The sequence below is a fragment of the Tachyglossus aculeatus genome, chromosome 19 (assembly GCF_015852505.1).
Source record: "Tachyglossus aculeatus isolate mTacAcu1 chromosome 19, mTacAcu1.pri, whole genome shotgun sequence".
NCBI classification, from domain to species: Eukaryota; Metazoa; Chordata; class Mammalia; order Monotremata; family Tachyglossidae; genus Tachyglossus; species Tachyglossus aculeatus.
The window spans coordinates 31,269,672-31,287,709 of NC_052084.1; the positions used below are offsets into that span (position 1 = coordinate 31,269,672).

Here is an 18,038-nt window from a genome sequence, read left to right on the forward strand (position 1 = left end):
TTTTCCCGGTCCCAGGCATCCAAATGCCTGAAGCCATTCTTGTCTTAGGCCATCGAGTCGTTTCCGACCCATAGCGACACCACGGACACATCTCTCGCAGAATGCCCGACTTTTGTTCTAGTAGTGTATCCGTGGAGTTTTCTTGGTAAAAATCCAGAAATGGTTTACCATTGCCGCCTTCCACGCAGTAAACTCGAGTCTCCACCCTCGACTCTCTCCCACGCCGATGCTGCCCAGCGTGGGTGAGTTTTGACTTGTAGCAGATTGCCTTCCACTTGCTAGCCACTGCCCAAGCTAGGAATGGAATGGGTAGTCCTCTGCTTGACTCTCCCTCCCATAGCCAAGACTGGAAGAATACTGGAAACTCTCCAGGTGTGACCCTGAGAGGGGTTGAAGCTGTTACATTATTTCAAAGGGGTTTGATCTTCATACTTGTCAACCTCACTATTTCCACAACTCTTTCTCTTCCACCCTAGAACATAGGCACATTGCCAAAAAATCAATGGAAGATATGATCTCCTGCTCTTTGGCTAGCACTTAGACAAGGAGCATCTGAGAGTTAGAAGACAGTTAGAGGTGCTCCTTTGCATTGCACATGCTACTAAGTAGAGTCACTTGGGTCTGGATGCTTTAACTTACCAAACACAAAATATTAATGGGTGAAATCAGTAGAAAACGTCAGAGGAGAGGTTAAACTCGGTCAGTGGGGAAAAAGAGGAACCCTAATGAGCTATTGGATCATCAACAAAAGATTAAGAGCATGACATAATTTGTTAGATTAATGACAGAGATTCTCCAAGAAACCCCAGCCCAACAGGTAAGCCCACAGCTCTAGAAAACAGGATACTGTGAGAGAAATTTTTCTGCCCCACATTCCTGTTTTGACCTGCAAAAAGATAAGAAGTTGATTTGAGTTGACTGGAGGCCCAGATCAAAACCCAGTGAGGTCCTGGTCCTTAATGGCCATATAGTCGGTAAGACTTGTACTGCTGTGGGGAAGGGATACAAGGTCCCTTGGTAAGTCAGGGAAAGCTGATCAGAAGGGGCAGAGGAACACAGAGGGTGAGGAAGCAGAAGGAAGAGGTCAGCTAGTGGGGGTGGTGACATGGGGAGAGACGGAAAGAGAAGAGAGGGAAGAAAGCAGGGACCCCCAAGTTTTAGGTTTTATTGCTGGGGAGCACTTGGGGTGAACATCCTGAGAGATCGCAGGAAGGAGGGATCAGATAGAAAATGATAGCAGACCCATGTGGGGATGGGGAGGACACACTTAGGACTGGAAGACAAACAGGGAAAGGTGTTGGGGCTGAGCAGAGTCTAGAGAACCCATTGGTCACTTAGCACCCATTAAAAGCTAAATGAATATTATAGCATTACAAAAATCAATCAATAATATCTATTGAACAACTCCTGTGGACAAAAAGCTGTACTGAGTACTTGGGAAAGTGCAGTAGAATTAGTTCATTAAAAGCTTAATGAATATAATAGCATTATGAACATAAATCAATAGTATCTGTTGAACACTTCTGTGGGAAAAGGGCTGTACTAAGTACTTGGAAAAGTGCAGTAGAATTATTACAAATAACCCTTGCCCTCAAGAAGTTCACAAACTATCAGGGGAAGCATATTACTTGGACTTTGAGCCCTGTATGGGACAAGCCTGAATATCTTGTATCTACCGCAGCGACTAGTACAACGTCTTGGCACATAGTAAGTGCTCAACTAAAACCACAATTATTGTTTATTGTTATGCAAAATAGGTACAAAACTGCTACAGCCTAGATTAAAGTATCCTGTGCAGGACTACCCTAACTCTATTACTATTCCTGCTCATTCAACCGAATTAAATAACCCAGGCCCTCCCCTTGAAGATTTTAGAGAGGCAGCATGGCTTAATGGAAGGAGCGTGGACTTGGGAGTCAGAGGTCTAGGGTTCTAATCCCGGCTTGGTCACTTGTCAACTGTGTGACTTTGGGCAAGCCATTTCACTGCTCTGGGTCTTAGTTATCTCATCTGTAAAATGGGGATTAAGACTGTGAGCCCCACATGGGACAACCTGATTATCTTGTATTAATCCCAGTGCTTAGAACAGTGCTTGACACTTAATAAGCGCTTAAATACCATCATCATTATTATTATTTTACAATCTAATGAAAACAAACCAAATTAAATTGCCTATTCCACAACAGGTAAAGGAGTAAAAGCATAGAAATAAATAATAAAAACAAAAATAAATGGTTACAATGAAATGCCCCTCTGGGAACTCCTGCTGTACCTCTGGGAACTCCTCAGTCCCGAGCCTTTTAGAACAGAGAACCCACAAAAATAAATTGCTGTTTGTGTTAGTGGTTTGAGCAACCCCAATGGCACTCCATCATCCAGAGGAGCACGGGCTTGGGAGTCAGAGGTCATGAGTTCTAATCCCAATTTCGCCACTCGCCTGCTGTTTGACTTTGAGCAAGTCACTTCTCTGTGTCTCAGTTACCTCATCTGTAAAATGGGGATTAAGACTGTGACCCTCACATGGGACAACCTGATTACCTTGTATCTACCCCAGGGCTTAGAACAGTGCTTGACATATAGTAAGCACTTAACAAATGTCATCATTATCATTATTATTATTTATTATTATTATTATTTTATTGGGTAGGTGGACAGAGTGCATATGATGGTTTTTCACGTGCAGGACTGATTTTCAGCTCTGTGCAATGGAGAAATGGTTGGATTTTAAAAAGTGGAAGCAATACAGACCATCCTCTGTAACTTTAAGAGATATTTGACTAAGGGGTGTGAGCAGGGAAGTAGGAGGAAATGAAAGAGGAAGAGTTCAGAGCATTCTTGGTGGGGGCGGGGGGAGCTTCAAGGATGAGATCCACAGATGAATCACAGGAATATTGCGAACCAATAGGGCAAACAGAAAAGCAAACAGAGGCAACATTTCTTGCAGGGGAGGGAGCAATGGTGAGAGACCAGAATAACACCTGCAGAGCGTCAGTGTCTCTCCTTCCTTTTCTTTCCTTCTTGGGTCATTAGGGGTGTTCAGGACTAGGCTCAATGCTGTCATCACACCAGACCCTGATTCAGCTAACACCAGGAAAACTCAGTGGGCTAGTGTCCACTTGGGTCACTCTGGCCAAATAGGTTTTCAGAGCCTGTCCGGCCCAGAGCAAGGCAGCAGTCCAGTGAGTTGTTTTCCAACGTAAACTGGAGTCCTTCCCCTACCCTTCACCTGACACCCACAGCATCACCGAGGACAGTTGGGCCCAAATATTTAGATTTCCCCTCCGAACGGCTCACACTGTTCTTAAACAGATTCCTCCTCCAAAATGTCCAAACAGGAGTGAGTCAGGCCCAGGAACTGGTATCATGGCTCTCTCCTCCGGAGAATAAACTAGGACTTTTGAAGACAGTGTTGTTCGGGCTGCCAAGACCCAAAACCCAAACTTCCTGTTCCACTGACTCACTGTCCCACAGTCTGTGGTCACTGACTTATTATTCTGCAGGCTAAAGTCACTGGCTGTCTTCAGAGGGGACAATCCTGAATGCTTTAAACAGCACATTCTCCTCCTCAACCTGCACTTGCAATAATCAATGCATCTTCAGTCCTGTTTCTAGGAAATACGATCCAGAGGGCCATTGAGAAGCAAAAACAGTGAGGTAGTTGGCTGCTGTTCCTGGAGACGTGTCGGAGAGTTGGTTGGGATCCCAGGATTTTCTATGTAAATAAACAAGCCTTCACGAGACAGTCCTGCCTTTCATTGATCTCCAAGGATTCGCCTAGATTTCTAGCATCCCTGTTGCTTGCATTTTGCCTTATAAGGTCTCTGGAAATTCCCCTCAGTGCCTGGTAGCTCCGTGTGAATTAGATTATTGTTGAAGTAGATCAGTGCATCTTCATTTGAGATTTTGTGCCTGACCAATCTCCCTCATTACAGTGGAAGTCCCTGGATGCTAAGTGCCATCATGTGTATAAATCAATCATTGATATTTATTAAGTGCTTACTATGTTCAAGACCACTGTACTAAACGCTTGGGAGAGTACAATAAAACAGAGTTGGTAGATGTGTTCCTAGACATGTTCTCTGCCCACAAGGAGATAACAGTCTAGAAGGGGAGGCAGACATTAAAATAAATTATGAATATGTACTTAAGTGCTGTGGAGCTGAGGGTGGGGTGAATAAAGGATATAAGTCCAAGTGAAAGGGTGATGTAGAAGAGAGAGGGCATGAAGGGATTGAGAGCTCAGTTGAGGAAGGCCCCTTGGAGGAGATGTGATTTTAATAAGGCTTGGTAGGCCGCGAGAGTGGTGATCTATAGGATATGAATGGACAGGGAATTCCAGGCCAGATGCAGGACATAGCCTAGGAATTGGCAGAAAGATAGATGAGATCAAGGGACAGTGAGTAGGTTGTATACCCTCTGTATGCCCCCCTCGAGGTTTTATGCAGGGATCTGCACATTACTCTCCCAAGTGCTTTGTCTAGTGCTCTGCACACAGTAAGCGCTCAATAAATACTACTGAATGAATGAATGAATGCACAACAAGGAAACCAAATACACTAAAACTCAGTTATCCAGAAGATCTGGGCCTACAGGATGGCTAATTTGGATGATTTAATTTTTCCTGTTTCTCTTGAAATAGTGTTACATTTATTGTCATTTGTTTTTTATGATTAAATAAGTTGGCATACAAAATCAGAGGATGGGAAAGCACTCAAGGGAGTGATTAGGTTCTTGAATGCTTTCCAGGTTTGGAGGCAAAAGTACCATAATGTCCATTATAATCAATCGGTCAACTGTATTTATTGAGCACTTACTATATGCAGAAAGCCCTGTACTAAGCGCTTGGGAGAATACAACAGAATTAACAGACACATTTCTTGTTCATAACAAGCTTATATTATAATATCCATAGACCCTGAGTTTTATAGTAGAGAATGGTGCATCACCTGCCTTTGATTCTCATTTATACTCCAGTGTCATCTACCACTTCCCAGAGGAGCCGACATTTCATTTGGAGCCTGGAGGCCAAAAGGGAATTGGGAATTTAGGTAAGGATGGGGACAGGGAGGGGAAGTAGTGTGCCCAGTGACAAGAGCAAGGGAATGGGTGTCGGAGGACCTGGGTTCTAATCTTGTCTCTGCACAATCTTTGGCAAGTCACTTAAACTTTCTGTGCCTCAGTTCCTCATCTGTAAGATGGGGACAAATTTCCTCTTCTCCTTCCTACTTAGATTCTGAGCATCCATGTCACTGACAGAAGTTAGTATTTCCATGTCTTAAAGAAAGGGACCGATCTATATTCAGTATGTGAATGTCCTCGGTTTACTTGGAAGGAAGAGGCTGCTCTTCTTCCCAAATCTGGGTTTTTGAGTTTTCTGGATAATTGGGGTCTGCAAATCTATAATTACAAACGCCATCGAACAGAAACTCACTTCAGTTGAAATCAACAGATGGAGGGTAAACTTTGGGCCAGAGACCCTCTTCTACCCTCTAGGCCTGAGCCCTGGTTTTAATCTGATCCTAGTTGAGAAAGATGTCAACAGGCATATACCTAGTTGAGAAAATCTAAATGGAAAATAATAATAATTGTGGTAGTTGTTAAGCACTATAGGCTAAGGACTAGGATAGATTAACCCTAACCCTATCCCTAACCCTAGCCCTAATCTCTTCTGGTCCATCCAAATGGACCGAAAACCTGGCCAAAGCAGCAAACCTGGTCTCCCCAAACCCCCAGATACATGGCCAGGAGGCCCAGGAGGCAGTGTGGCCTAGGGAGAAGAGCCTAGAGAAGCAGACCCCAGGAGTTCTTGTCCCACTGTGGCCCTTTCAGGGTGTTGACTAACATGAGTAAAATGAATGAGGGACCATCTCCACTCTGGAAATCAAAGTGCTGCAGAAATACAAGGTAGTAATGAAGGAGAGAAGTTGAAACACACACAGTCCCTGCCTACCTCAGGATCACAAAAAGGCTTTTTGTTCTCTTCCTGAAGTCTCACTATATTCCTGATACCCATCCCCACCCACCAAAGGCACCTCTGTTCTGGTCAAGTAATTGCTCCTGTTGTCTGAGCTCAGTCCCAGAGAAGCCACCCCCAAAACACAAATTTAAGACTCCAGATCCAGATCAAGAACTCGTGCAACTTCCTCCTAATTGCAAACCCAAACACCTTCCATTTCCCTGACGGACATCCTGAGAGCCCCCGTGCTCTGCTGTCATTACCTCCCACAGTTTCTCCGTTGCCATAGCCAGTGCTCTCCAATCTTAAGGATAATGCCTCTAATTACAAACATCAGTTCCAGGAATCACACACAGTTTTACAGTACACCAAATGTTTAGACTCAGGACCGGCAAACACCAGCCCATTTGCCACTCCAACAGTTAATTGCTCTGGACAGTCTACATTTCTGCTTCCAGCATCCTGGGATTTGAGTGTGTTCCTTCTCTCATTATATTGTAAAAGAGAAGCAGCATGGCCTAATGGAAAGAGCACAGGCTTTGGAAGGCTTGGGAATCAGAAGACCCGAGTTCTAACCCTAACTCTGCCAGTTGTCTGCTGTGTGAGCTTGGGAAAGTCACTTAACTTTTCTGTGCCTTAGTTCCCTCACCTGCAAATGGGAATTCAATACCTGTTCTCCCTCCTACTCAGACTGTGAGCCGCATGTGGGTCCTGATTATCTCTTATCTACCCCAGCGCTTAGTACAACACTTGGCACATAGTAAGCTTTTCACAAATATTCATTCATTCATTCAATCGTATTTACTGAGTGCTTACTGTGTGCAGAGCACTGTACTAAGCGCTTGGGGAGCACAAGTCAGCAACATATAGAGACGGTCCCTACCCAACAACGGGCTCACAGTATAGAACAGGGAGACAGACAACAAAACAAAACATGTAGACAGGTGTCAAAATCATCTGACCAAATAGAATTAAAGCTATGTGCACATCATTAACAAAATAAATAGCACCACAAATACCATAAATATTATTATTGTTATTATTACTAATACTAACAATAATAAAAAATACTCCGAGTAAGGTCTATATTTGCACATCATGCCCTACAGTGTACCCAGGAGTCGAATCTGAATTATCATTCAAAAGACACAGCACATTTCCTAGTGACATTAACAAAAGCTGTCTCCTGTGCAATCCAAAGAAGTGGAGAATTCAATTCCTCCCAAGGCATTTTCTCCCTGATGATAAGGAATGGCTCAAATCTGCCCGAGTGAGGTCCTGTATCCAGAGTGGGAGGGGTCTTCTGTGAGACTGTAGTTTCAGAATCCCTCCCCGCCCTAACAAGGGAATGGCCCAAGAGTCTGACCAACAGCTGTCGCATGGGATACAGATATTTTTAGGAAAATGCTGTTGGATGAGACCTATGGTCCACCCAGCCCAATATTAATTCTCTCATTCTCTCCAAGGATGCTTGGGTGCACATGATGGCTGCCCTTTGGACAGCCAACCTCATGGTTTTAGATGGATCGTCTGGCATCCCTAACTTTTCCTCTAGTGAACAATTTGTCCACGACTTTTTGTCCACAAATTTATGCAAACCTCACAGAACAGAACAATAATGATAATTACGGTATTTGTTAAGTGCTTACTATGTGCCAAGCACCATACTAAGCTCTGGGGTGGATACAATCAAATTGGTTGGACACGGTCCCTGCCCCACATGGGGCTCGCAGTCTCAATCCCCATTTTACAGGTGAGTTAACTGAGGCCCAGAGAAGTGAAGTGACTTGCCCAAGGTCACACAGCAGACAAGTGGAAGAGTCAGGATTAGAACCCATGACCTTCTGACTCCCAGGGCTGAGCTGAATCCACTACACCATACTGCTTCTCCTTTTACTGCTCACATGAACCTGCTGACATTTCTGACAGCACAAATTCCATCTTCTCAGCACCCTCTCATCTGCTAAGGATCTGTGAGGATTTGCAGATGTGCTTGATTGACAAACACAATCCAGGTGCAAATATTTGTGACGAAGGTCAGATTTCTGTCCCATCAATTCAGCTCACAAAAGGAGATGCCTCCACTGCTGAAAACCATTTTAATAACAGACCAACCTCATGCGGACTCTGCCACTGACACGTTCATTCATCCATTTTCCTGGGCACTCTCTTGGGAGATGGACTGAATAGCCCAACCCAAAGCTATGATTACTTCATAGTCAAGCTAACCACAGAGAAGATAGCCACAGTTGGTTGTGGGGCGGGGGGGACAGGGGCTGGTCAGGATCTCTCAGCTAGAGTGGTGATTGTTGCTGTTGCTCCCTCTGAAAGAGAAGAGAGGGGAGGATCTTTTTCCTCAGTGGTAGCCAAGCATTGATCCCCTTGTCACTGTGGCTGGCAACTGAGCTGGGCCTCAGGGCCAGTGTGGGCAGTGGTGCAAACCTGGCTGAGCTGGAGGTTCTTTCTTTCTTTCTTTCCCTCTCCCTTCCTCCTTTTCTTCCCCTCTGGTCTTGCTCCTTTCTCAAGTCCTGCCATTTGGGGCCCTGCCCCATCCCGCTTTGAACTCCCCAAATTTGGTCACATAACCATGGCAGAACCCAGGGGGAAGTGCAAGGAAAGTGATTCCTGCCTCTTTCCTTGGATGCCCGGTGGGCACCCCCCAAACCCAGCCTAGGGAGATGGGGGAAGTGACGCTAAGCTGCAGGCCCATCTAATACCACTTAGTTGCTCAATCATTTCTCATTTTAGCAGCCCCCTCAAAGCTAATATCAGAGCCATGCTTTCCCCTTAGATTCTGAAATGGGATCTTACTGATAAAGCTTATTGATCTCAGGATTCCTTTAGCATTATACCTTTAGCTAAAGTCTCCAGCTCAATAAAACCACCAGCGGACTTAAAATAGGACAACCTATCTGTTACATCATCCTGACCTTAGGCAGTCGATCTGACTGTCAGCAAAGATAACACGACAGATACAGGCAGAGAGAGAGAAGTACATGCAACAGAGAAAAACAGGCCCACCTACTCATCTCCCTCCAAGGCGTCCCTGCCGACGGTCTCTTTCCCAGCCCTGGCCTTTCTCCACACATCACCAGTCCTCCTGCAATTCTCAGGACATTTCTTAATGGATATCCCCTTGTCATTTCCGGTGCAATATGACCAATGTGGGATTTCATGTCTTTCCCAAGGCAATCTACTCTGATCGACTTCTCCACCCACTATGAGTCGGGTCACCACCCCAACGTTGAGGTCATGATGCCCATAGAGAAGCAGCGTGGCTCCGTGGAAAGAGCATGGGCTTTGGAGTCAGAGGTCATGGGTTCAAATCCTGGCTCCGCCAATTGTCAGCTGTGTGACTTTGGGCAAATCACTTAACTTCTCTGGGCCTTAATTACCTCATCTCTAAAATGGGGATTGAGACTGTGAGCACCCCCGTGGGACAACCTGATCACCTTATAACCTTTCCAGCACTTAGAACAGTGCTTTGCACATAGTAAGTGCTTAATAAATGCCATAATTATTATTATTATTACTATTATGTCCTTCGTTGCTTACATATAACTAGTTGCTAACTCCAGCTCCTTCCTTCTCCTCAACATCGCTCCCATCAGCCTGTTCCTGTCCGTTTCCACTACTCCTGGGTTAGTGGAACTCCTTCTTGCTGGCCCCCCACCTCCAGCCTCCAGAGCCTGCCCATTGCCCTCCAGCTAAAAAGATCACCTCAGGCTCATAACAGTGCCAATAGTTACTGAGACTTTATTCTGTGCCAAGCACTTCACTAAGCACTCTATTGGAGATACAAGAAAATTAGACTGGACGTGGTCCCTGACCCACCTTGGGCTCACCGTCTAATAATACTAATAACGATGGTATTTGTTAAGCGCTTATTATGTGCCAAGCACTGTTCTAAGCGCTGGGATAGATACAAGGTTATCAGGTTGTCCCACATGGGGCTCACAGTCTTAATTCCCATTTTGCAGATGGGGTAACTGAAGCACAGAGAAGTGACTTGCCCAAAGTTACACAGCTGACAAGTGGTGGAATGGGGATTACAGCTCATGACCTCTGACTCCCAGCCCAGGCTGTTTCCGCTAAGCCACGCTGCTGCCTCCTTCTAGATAGGAGGGGGAACAGACATCTGATCCCCATTTCACAGGTGAGGGAACTGAGGCACAAAGTGACTTGCCCAAGATCACACTGCAGACCAGTGGCTGAGCCAGGGCTACAAACCAGGCTACAAACAGCCCCCAACTGGGGCTACAAACTGAACCCCATTCTATGCTCTTCCCACTAGGCCTGCAAATCAATCAATCAATCAATCATATTTATTGAGCGCTTACTGTGTGCACAGCACTGTACTAAGCACTTGGGAAGTACAAGTTGGCAACATATAGAGACAGTCCCTACCCAACAGTGGGCTCACAGTCTAAAAGGGGGAGACAGAGAACAAAACCAAACATACTAACAAAATAAAATAAATAGAATAGATATGTACAGGTAAAATAAATAAATAAATAGAGTAATAAATAAGTACAAACATATATACATATATACAGGTGCTGTGGGGAAGGGAAGGAGGTAAGATGGGGGGATGGAGAGGGGGAGAGGCAAAGTGTTACCTAATTCTGACTCCATTCACCTCCCATTCTTCCTCTACCCGCAGCCTTCTGGCACTCCTCACACCTAATCTTCCCTTCTCAATCTCTTACCCTAGGTCTCAATTATCCCAAAGGCCAGAGAGAACATTCTTTCTGCTCTTTTTTTTATGGTACTTATTAAATGCTTACTATGAGTCAGCCTCTGTACTAAGCACTGGGGGAGATACAAGATAATCAAGTTGGGTGCAGTCCCTGTCTCACAGTCTGAGTCGGAGGGAGGAGGATTTAATCTCCATTTTGCAGATGAGGTAACTGAGGCAAAGAGAAGTTAATTGACTTACCCAAATCAATTAACTTTGACTTGCTCAAAGTCAAACAGCACACATGTGGTGGATCCAGAATTAGAACCCAGCTCCTCCCAAGCCCAAGCCCTTTCCACGTAGACCATGCTGCTTCCTTATCCATGCTCTTATCCACCAATCCAGGATGCCCACACTGGGAAGCTCTCCCATTTTGCCCCACCCACCCTCCAATTTACCAGCACACTGCTCAACTCAGAATTCCCTTTCCAACTCACTCTTGTCATAGCTATGTGTACATATTGTTTTGTTGATGGCACATTTGTCTGTCTTGTCACCTTTAGAGAACAAGCTCCTTGAGAGCAGGGATGGTGTCTGACCTTTGACATAAACCCCTAAAGTCTAGGATAGAGCTCTGCACCTTGTGATCACTCAAAAATATTTCTGGACTGATTGACCAAACACCCCAACCCCCGAGGAAGCATAAGACCAAAGCAGGGTGACTGGCAAACCCCCGTTTTCCCCAAACATCTATAATAATAACAATAATAATAATGATATTTGTTAAGCACTCACTATGTGCCATGCACTGTTCTAAGCCTGGGGTCGATACAGGGTAGTCAGGTTACCCCACGTGGGGCTCACACTTTTAATCCCCATTTTACAGATGTGGTAACTGAGGAACAGAGAAGTTAACTGACTTGCCCAAGGCCACACAGCACACAAGTGGCAGAGTCGGGATTAGAACCCATGTCCTCTGACTCCCAAGCCTGTGCTCTTTCCACTAAGCCACGCTGCCTCCTATCCCTAACGTCACATATTTTCCTGTATAGTACTAAAAGATCATGTGACAAAAGTCAACAGAAAAGCCTGCACAAAGCTATATTGTATGAATCCAGGAAGATTTGCCACTGACGAACTCCTCCCCTCCTCTCCTACACACAAACCTCACACGCACAGTGAAACACTTCAGAACATGTTTTATTCAATCCTATTTTGTCCCTGGCTTGTGCAACCACACTAAGATAATAAGTTCATTAACTTGGAGAACTGAAAGGCCCAAGCTCAGCTCTGGTGAGCGGCTCCTGGCCTTTATAAATGAAAAACCACAAAGCACAGAGTACGTTTTGGAGGCGACACAAACAATCACTCCAAGTAAGAATCCCCCACGCCCAATAACCCCTCTCTTGCCCCTCTGAGCCAAGCTCCGAGGCCTGCCTCCCACCCCTCTCCTGCCGATTGCTCCCTCTAGGGATCAATCAATCAATCAATCATATTTATTGAGCGCTTACTGTGTGCAGAGCACTGTACTAAGCGCTTGGGAAGTACAAGTTGGCAACATATAGAGACAATCCCTACCCAACAGTGGGCAATGAGTCCCGGGAGGGCAGCTGTGCTGGGAGCCAAATCACTAGGTGGGGGCTCCCGACCCCAGCGCGCTCTAAACAGCCTGTGTGCACCTCCCCAGGCTGCTGCCTAGCATTTCATATCGGGCAAGGAGAGGTTCAAACTTCCCTGCAGGATTGCCTAAATTCGGGCAGGACCCCTATGCCGCCCAAATAGTAATAATAGTATTTGTTAAGCTCTTACTGTTTGCCAAGCACTGTCCTGACCATTGGGGTAGATACAAGGTAATCAGGTTGTCCCACACGGGGCTCACAGTCTTAATCCCCACTTTACAGATGAGGTAACTGAGGCCCAGAGAAGTAAAGTGACTTGCCCAAAGTCACACAACTGACAAATGGTGGAACCGGAATTAGAACCCACAACCTCTGACTCCCAAAGCTGTGCTCTTTCCACTAAGCCAGTCTGCTTTTCACCTGTCTAAGTCAGCCTGCTCCTCCCTCTTGCAGGTGGCAGCATCAGGCTCAGAAACTGAAGAGGACTTGTGGCCATATTGCCACGGACAGTGCAGGCCTAATAGAGTCCTCACTCTTGGATCCTTTTACTGGCATTTAAATCCCTACGTGTAATTTATTTAGCCTGTCACCCCAGTTAGAGTTGTAAGCTCCTTGAGGGCAGAGATCATGTCTCCTTATTCTTCTGTTTTCTCCCAAGAGCTTAGTGCAGTTCTGCACACAGTAAGTGCTCAATTAATATCACTGGATTGATTGATTAATTGGGGCACCCTCTCACAACCACATCACACAGACCACAGCTCTTCCCATATTCAAAGTCCTCCTAAAATCCCACCTTTTCCAGTGAGCCTTCCCCAATTAGTTTCCTAGCCCCCCCTCCTTCCACATGTGGCACCAGCCAGTGGACTTCCCAGTAGTATGCCCTAGTGGAAAAAACATGGATCTGAAGCAGCGTTGCTCAATGGAAAGAGCATGGGCTTTGGAGTCAGAGGTCATGGGTTCAAATCCCAGCTCCGCCAATTGTCAGCTGTGTGACTTTGGGCAAGTCACTTAACTTCTCTGGGCCTCAGTTACCTCATCTGTAAAATGGGGATTGAGACTGTGAGCCCCCCGTGGGACAACCTGATCACTTGTAACCTCCCCAGCACTTAGAACAGTGCTTTGCACATAGTAAGCGCTTAATAAATGCCATCATTATTATTTATTATTATTATCTGGGAGTCAGGAGACTAGGGTTCTTAATCCCAGCTCTGTCACCAGTCTGTTTTGTGACGTTGGGCCAATCACATAACCTCTCTGGACCTCAGTTCCTTAATCCGTAAAATGGGATTGAACTATCTGGTCTCCATTCTTAGAATGAGAGTCCTGTTTGGTACAAAGATCGCCTCCAATCTGATAATCTTGTATTTACCCCAAGGTTTGTTAAATAGAATGTTCTTATTTAAATGCCATATTTATTAGTCATGATATTTATTGAGTACACATTGGGTATAATACACTGTGATAAATACTTGGGGCAAGTTCAACAGAAACACACAAGACAAGACAATAATAATCATTGTGGCATTTGTTAAACATTTACTATGTGTCAGGCACTGTACTAAAACACTGGGGTGGTTACGAGCAAATCGGGCTGGACACAATCCCTGTCCCTCATGGGGTTCGCAGTCTCAATTCCCATTTTATAGATGGGTAACTGAGGCACAGAGAAGTGAAGTGACTTGCCCAAAGTCACACAGCAGACAAGTGGCTGAGCCGGATTTAGAACCCATGATCTTCTAACTCCCACGCTCGTGCTCTATCTACTACACCCCGCTAATTCTCAACATGGTCTCTGTCACCCTAAATGGGGGAGACATGAAATACCAGAATAATTGAATGTACAACTAAATAAACATGTATGATATAGAATGGTTATGTTCTTACAATGTGGTTAATTGTGAATGGCTGCATGTTGGGGTATTTGAGCTTTCATCGTTTTTCCCCTGCAGGGAGAGAGATGGTGTTTGAAAAGATGATGAATCCTTGTAAACATGACTCAGGTCACCCCAGCCTAGTCTTCCTACTCTCTAACAGGGAAAAATGTTCTCCTAAAACTGGGATTTTCTGATGAGTTTATTTGGGAAGAAATGTATTTATTGACTAACCTCCCTATCACAGGGCTCAAAGGAACCTTGAAAGGTAATCTATTCCACCCTCCTGAATTTAGGCAGGATTGTACTTCCATCACTTTAAAAAGATAGATTAAAGGCCTCCAGGGAGGGAAATTAGAGATCCTCTCTTGGAACTTCTTTCCAATATTAAAAAACCCTCCCTAGATGGAGAACCTTTATATCTAACCTATGTCTTTCCTTCTCTCTCTCTTTCTCCCTTCCTGAAAATTAGCCCAGTTTCCTCTTGAAATGCATTTTAGTATCTTTCTCTGCTGCCAGAATGTAAGATCCTTGAGGGCAGAGACGACATCTACCAACTCTGTCATACTCTGCCTGGTGCGTAGTACACTGCTCTGCAGAGAATAAGCACTCAATACATATTATAGGTTGACTGATTCCAGGTTAGAGGGGAAAGGACCCATACCCCCATTGGGACAGAGACAGCCCAACTTCCACCATCCCTCCTTCTCTCAAGCCATGTGCCGGTGTGACTGTCTCTCCCTGAACGCATGGCAACCTTATCCCTATCCATCCATTTGGAGAGGAGCCTTGCACAGTATTAAAACCTACTAGCTTATTAGTGAGGTTTCCATCCCCAGCTTCCTGAAGTCCTAGAGACTCTGTTCAAAGATTTGTAACTCTGTATATTTTTAGTATTGAAACTCCTTTGACTGCCACCACAAAACAGCCACATACCCAAAAGGTCAGTAGTCATAATAGCAGTAATAGAATCTACTGAACACCCACAGAGTACAAATGCTGTGTACTATTTTTTGTTCAAAGTAAATTTCACTTTAATGAGGGGAGACAGACTTTAAAATATTTCCAAATTGAGTACAATAGGTACCTGAATGTGCTGTTGAATAGATAGATGGATCGCTAGACTGTAAGGTCAGTGCCGGCAGGGAATGTATCTACCAACTCTGTTATTATTGTACTCTCCCAAGCACTTAATACAGTGCTCTGCACACAGTAAGAGGAGTTCAATAAGCATGACAGATGGAAAGAGAGAGAGAGAGAGAGAGAGGAAGGAAGAAAGAAAGAAATGATAAGGAGGGGTTAAATCCATAAGTGCTAGAAATGGCAGACGGGTTTGTACAAGCCAGTGCTTGGAACAGTGCTGGGCACATAGTAAGCACTTAACAAATACTATAATTATTATTAAGAGCTGGGGTGGGAGCCATTTAGGAAAAGATAAATCAGGTGAAATGAGCACATAGCAGAGACAAAAGGTCACTCGCTATCTGGTTTTGTTTACAAGTGTAAAGTTCATTGGCATTTTAACTATAGGCCAAACTACAAACCACAACATCTGGCCCCCAGGCTTCAGAGCAGAAAATCTGCTCCCCTGTCTGGTGGGGAGCTGAAGGTCAACTGCAGTGTGGAGAAGGCCAGGTTGCTGAAGTTGCCCAATCAATCCGTCAATCGATCATAAAACCCCAATGGTTGCCCTCCTCCATATCAAGCCAAAACTCCTCTCCATTGACTTTAAAGCTGTCCATTACCTTGCCCCCTCTTACCTCATCTCGCTTCTCTCCTTGTACAACCCAGCCCACACACTCCGCCCCTCTGGTGCTGCTAACCTCTTATCCCTGCGTTGGTCTCGCTTTTCTCACAGTTGACCCGCCCACATCCTGCCTCTGGCTTGGAACCCCCTCCCTTTTCTAATCGGACAGATAACTACTCTCCCCAGCTTCCAAGCCTTATTGAAGGCACATCTCCTCCAAGAGGCCTTCCCAGACTAAGCCCCTCTTTTCCTCATCTTCCATCCCTTCTGCCGTGCCCTGACTTGCTCCCTTTGTTCCTCCCCATCCCCAGCCCCAAAGCACTTATGTACATATCTGCAATTTTATTTATTTGTATTGATGCCTGTCTCCCCCACTCTGGACTGCTAGCTCACTGTGGGCCGGGAATGTCACAGGTTTTGGTTGTATTGTACTTTCCCAAGGGCTTAGTACAGTAAGCGCTCAATAAATATGATTGAAGGAATAATTGAATTTACTGAGCGCTTACTGGGTGCAGAGCACGGGATTAAGCGCTTGGGAGGGTATAACATAATAATCAGTCAATCAATCGTATTTATTGAGCGCTTACTGTGTGCAGAGCACTGTACTAAGCGCTTGGGAAGTACAAGTTGGCAACATATAGAGACAGTCCCTACCCAACAGTGGACTCACAGTCTAGAAAGGGGAGACAGAGAACAAAACCAAACATATTAACTAAGTGAAATAAATAGAATAGATATGTACAAGTAAATTAATAAATAAATAAATAGAGTAATAAATCTGTACAAACATATATACATATATAAAGGTGCTGTGGGGAAGGGAAGGAGGTAAGGGGAGGAGGTAATAATAGAGTTGATAGACACATTTCCTGCTCACAGTGAGCTTCCAGTCTAGAGGGGGAGACAGACATTGACATAAATGAATTACAGATATGTACAGAAATCTTGCAGGGCTGAGGGAGGGGTGAATAAAGGGAGCAAATCGAAGTGCAAGGGAGATGCAGAAGAAGGGGTGGGATAAGGGATGTGAAGCGTGTTGAAGTCCAGTTGGGATACGGGAATCCTAGGAGCTGAGCACATAGTAAGCGCTTAACAAATACTATTATTATTATTCTCTGTGCCTCAGTTTCCCCATCTGTAAAATGGGGATGAAGACAGTGAGCCCCCTTGTATGCCCCCCTAGCGCTTAGAACACTGGTTCTAAGTGGTTCCCCCTTCTAGACTGTGAGCCCACTGTTGAGGAGGGACCGTCTCTAGATGTTGCCAACTTGTAATAATAATAATAATGATGATGGCATTTGTTAAGCGCTTACTATGTGCAAAGCACCGTTCTAAGCGCTGGCACCTCCCAACTTGTTGCCAACCTGTCCTTCCCAAGCGCTTAGTCCCGTGCTCTGCGCACAGTGAGCGCTCCATACAGACGATTGAGGGACTGCTGGATCGATTAGTCCAGTGCTCCGCACACGCACCGTGAGCGCTCGATTGTATAGATGAGGGAATGGTGGGCACATAGTAAGCGCTTCCCCAATACCAGCGCTTAGGACAGTGCTTACCAATCAATCTGCGCATCAGGCAGAAACTCCTCACCCTGGGCTTCAAGGCTGTCCATCCCCTCGCCCCCTCCTACCTCACCTCCCTTCTCTCCTTCTACTGCCCAGCCCGCACCCTCCGCTCCTCCACCGCTAATCTCCTCCCCGTGCCTCGTTCTCGCCTGTCCCGCCATCGACCCCCGGCCCACGTCCTCCCCCGGGCCTGGAATGCCCTCTCTCTGCCCATCCGCCAAGCTAGCTCTCTTCCTCCCTTCAAGGCCCTGCTGAGAGCTCACCTCCTCCAGGAGGCCTTCCCAGACTGAGCCCCTTCCTTCCTCTCCCCTTCGTCCCCCTCTCCATCCCCCCATCTTACCTCCTTCCCTTCCCCACAGCACCTGTATATATGTATATATGTTTGTACATATTTATTACTCTATTTATTTATTTTACTTGTACATGTCTATTCTATTTATTTTATTTTGTTAGTATGTTTGGTTTTGTTCTCTTTCTCCCCCTTTTAGACTGTGAGCCCACTGGTGGGTAGGGACTGTCTCTAGATGTTGCCAATTTGTACTTCCCAAGCGCTTAGTCCAGTGCTCTGCACATAGTAAGCGCTCAATAAATACGATTGATTGATT

General features: G+C 45.4%; 1 non-coding gene across 1 annotated transcript; it reads right to left on the reverse strand.

The window, feature by feature from the left end:
- Positions 1-252: 252 nt before the first annotated feature.
- On the reverse strand, positions 253-390 carry LOC119941162. Its single transcript, XR_005455183.1, has one exon. It is a non-coding gene; the product is annotated as a small nucleolar RNA SNORA7 (small nucleolar RNA).
- Between the last annotated feature and the right edge of the window lie 17,648 nt (positions 391-18,038).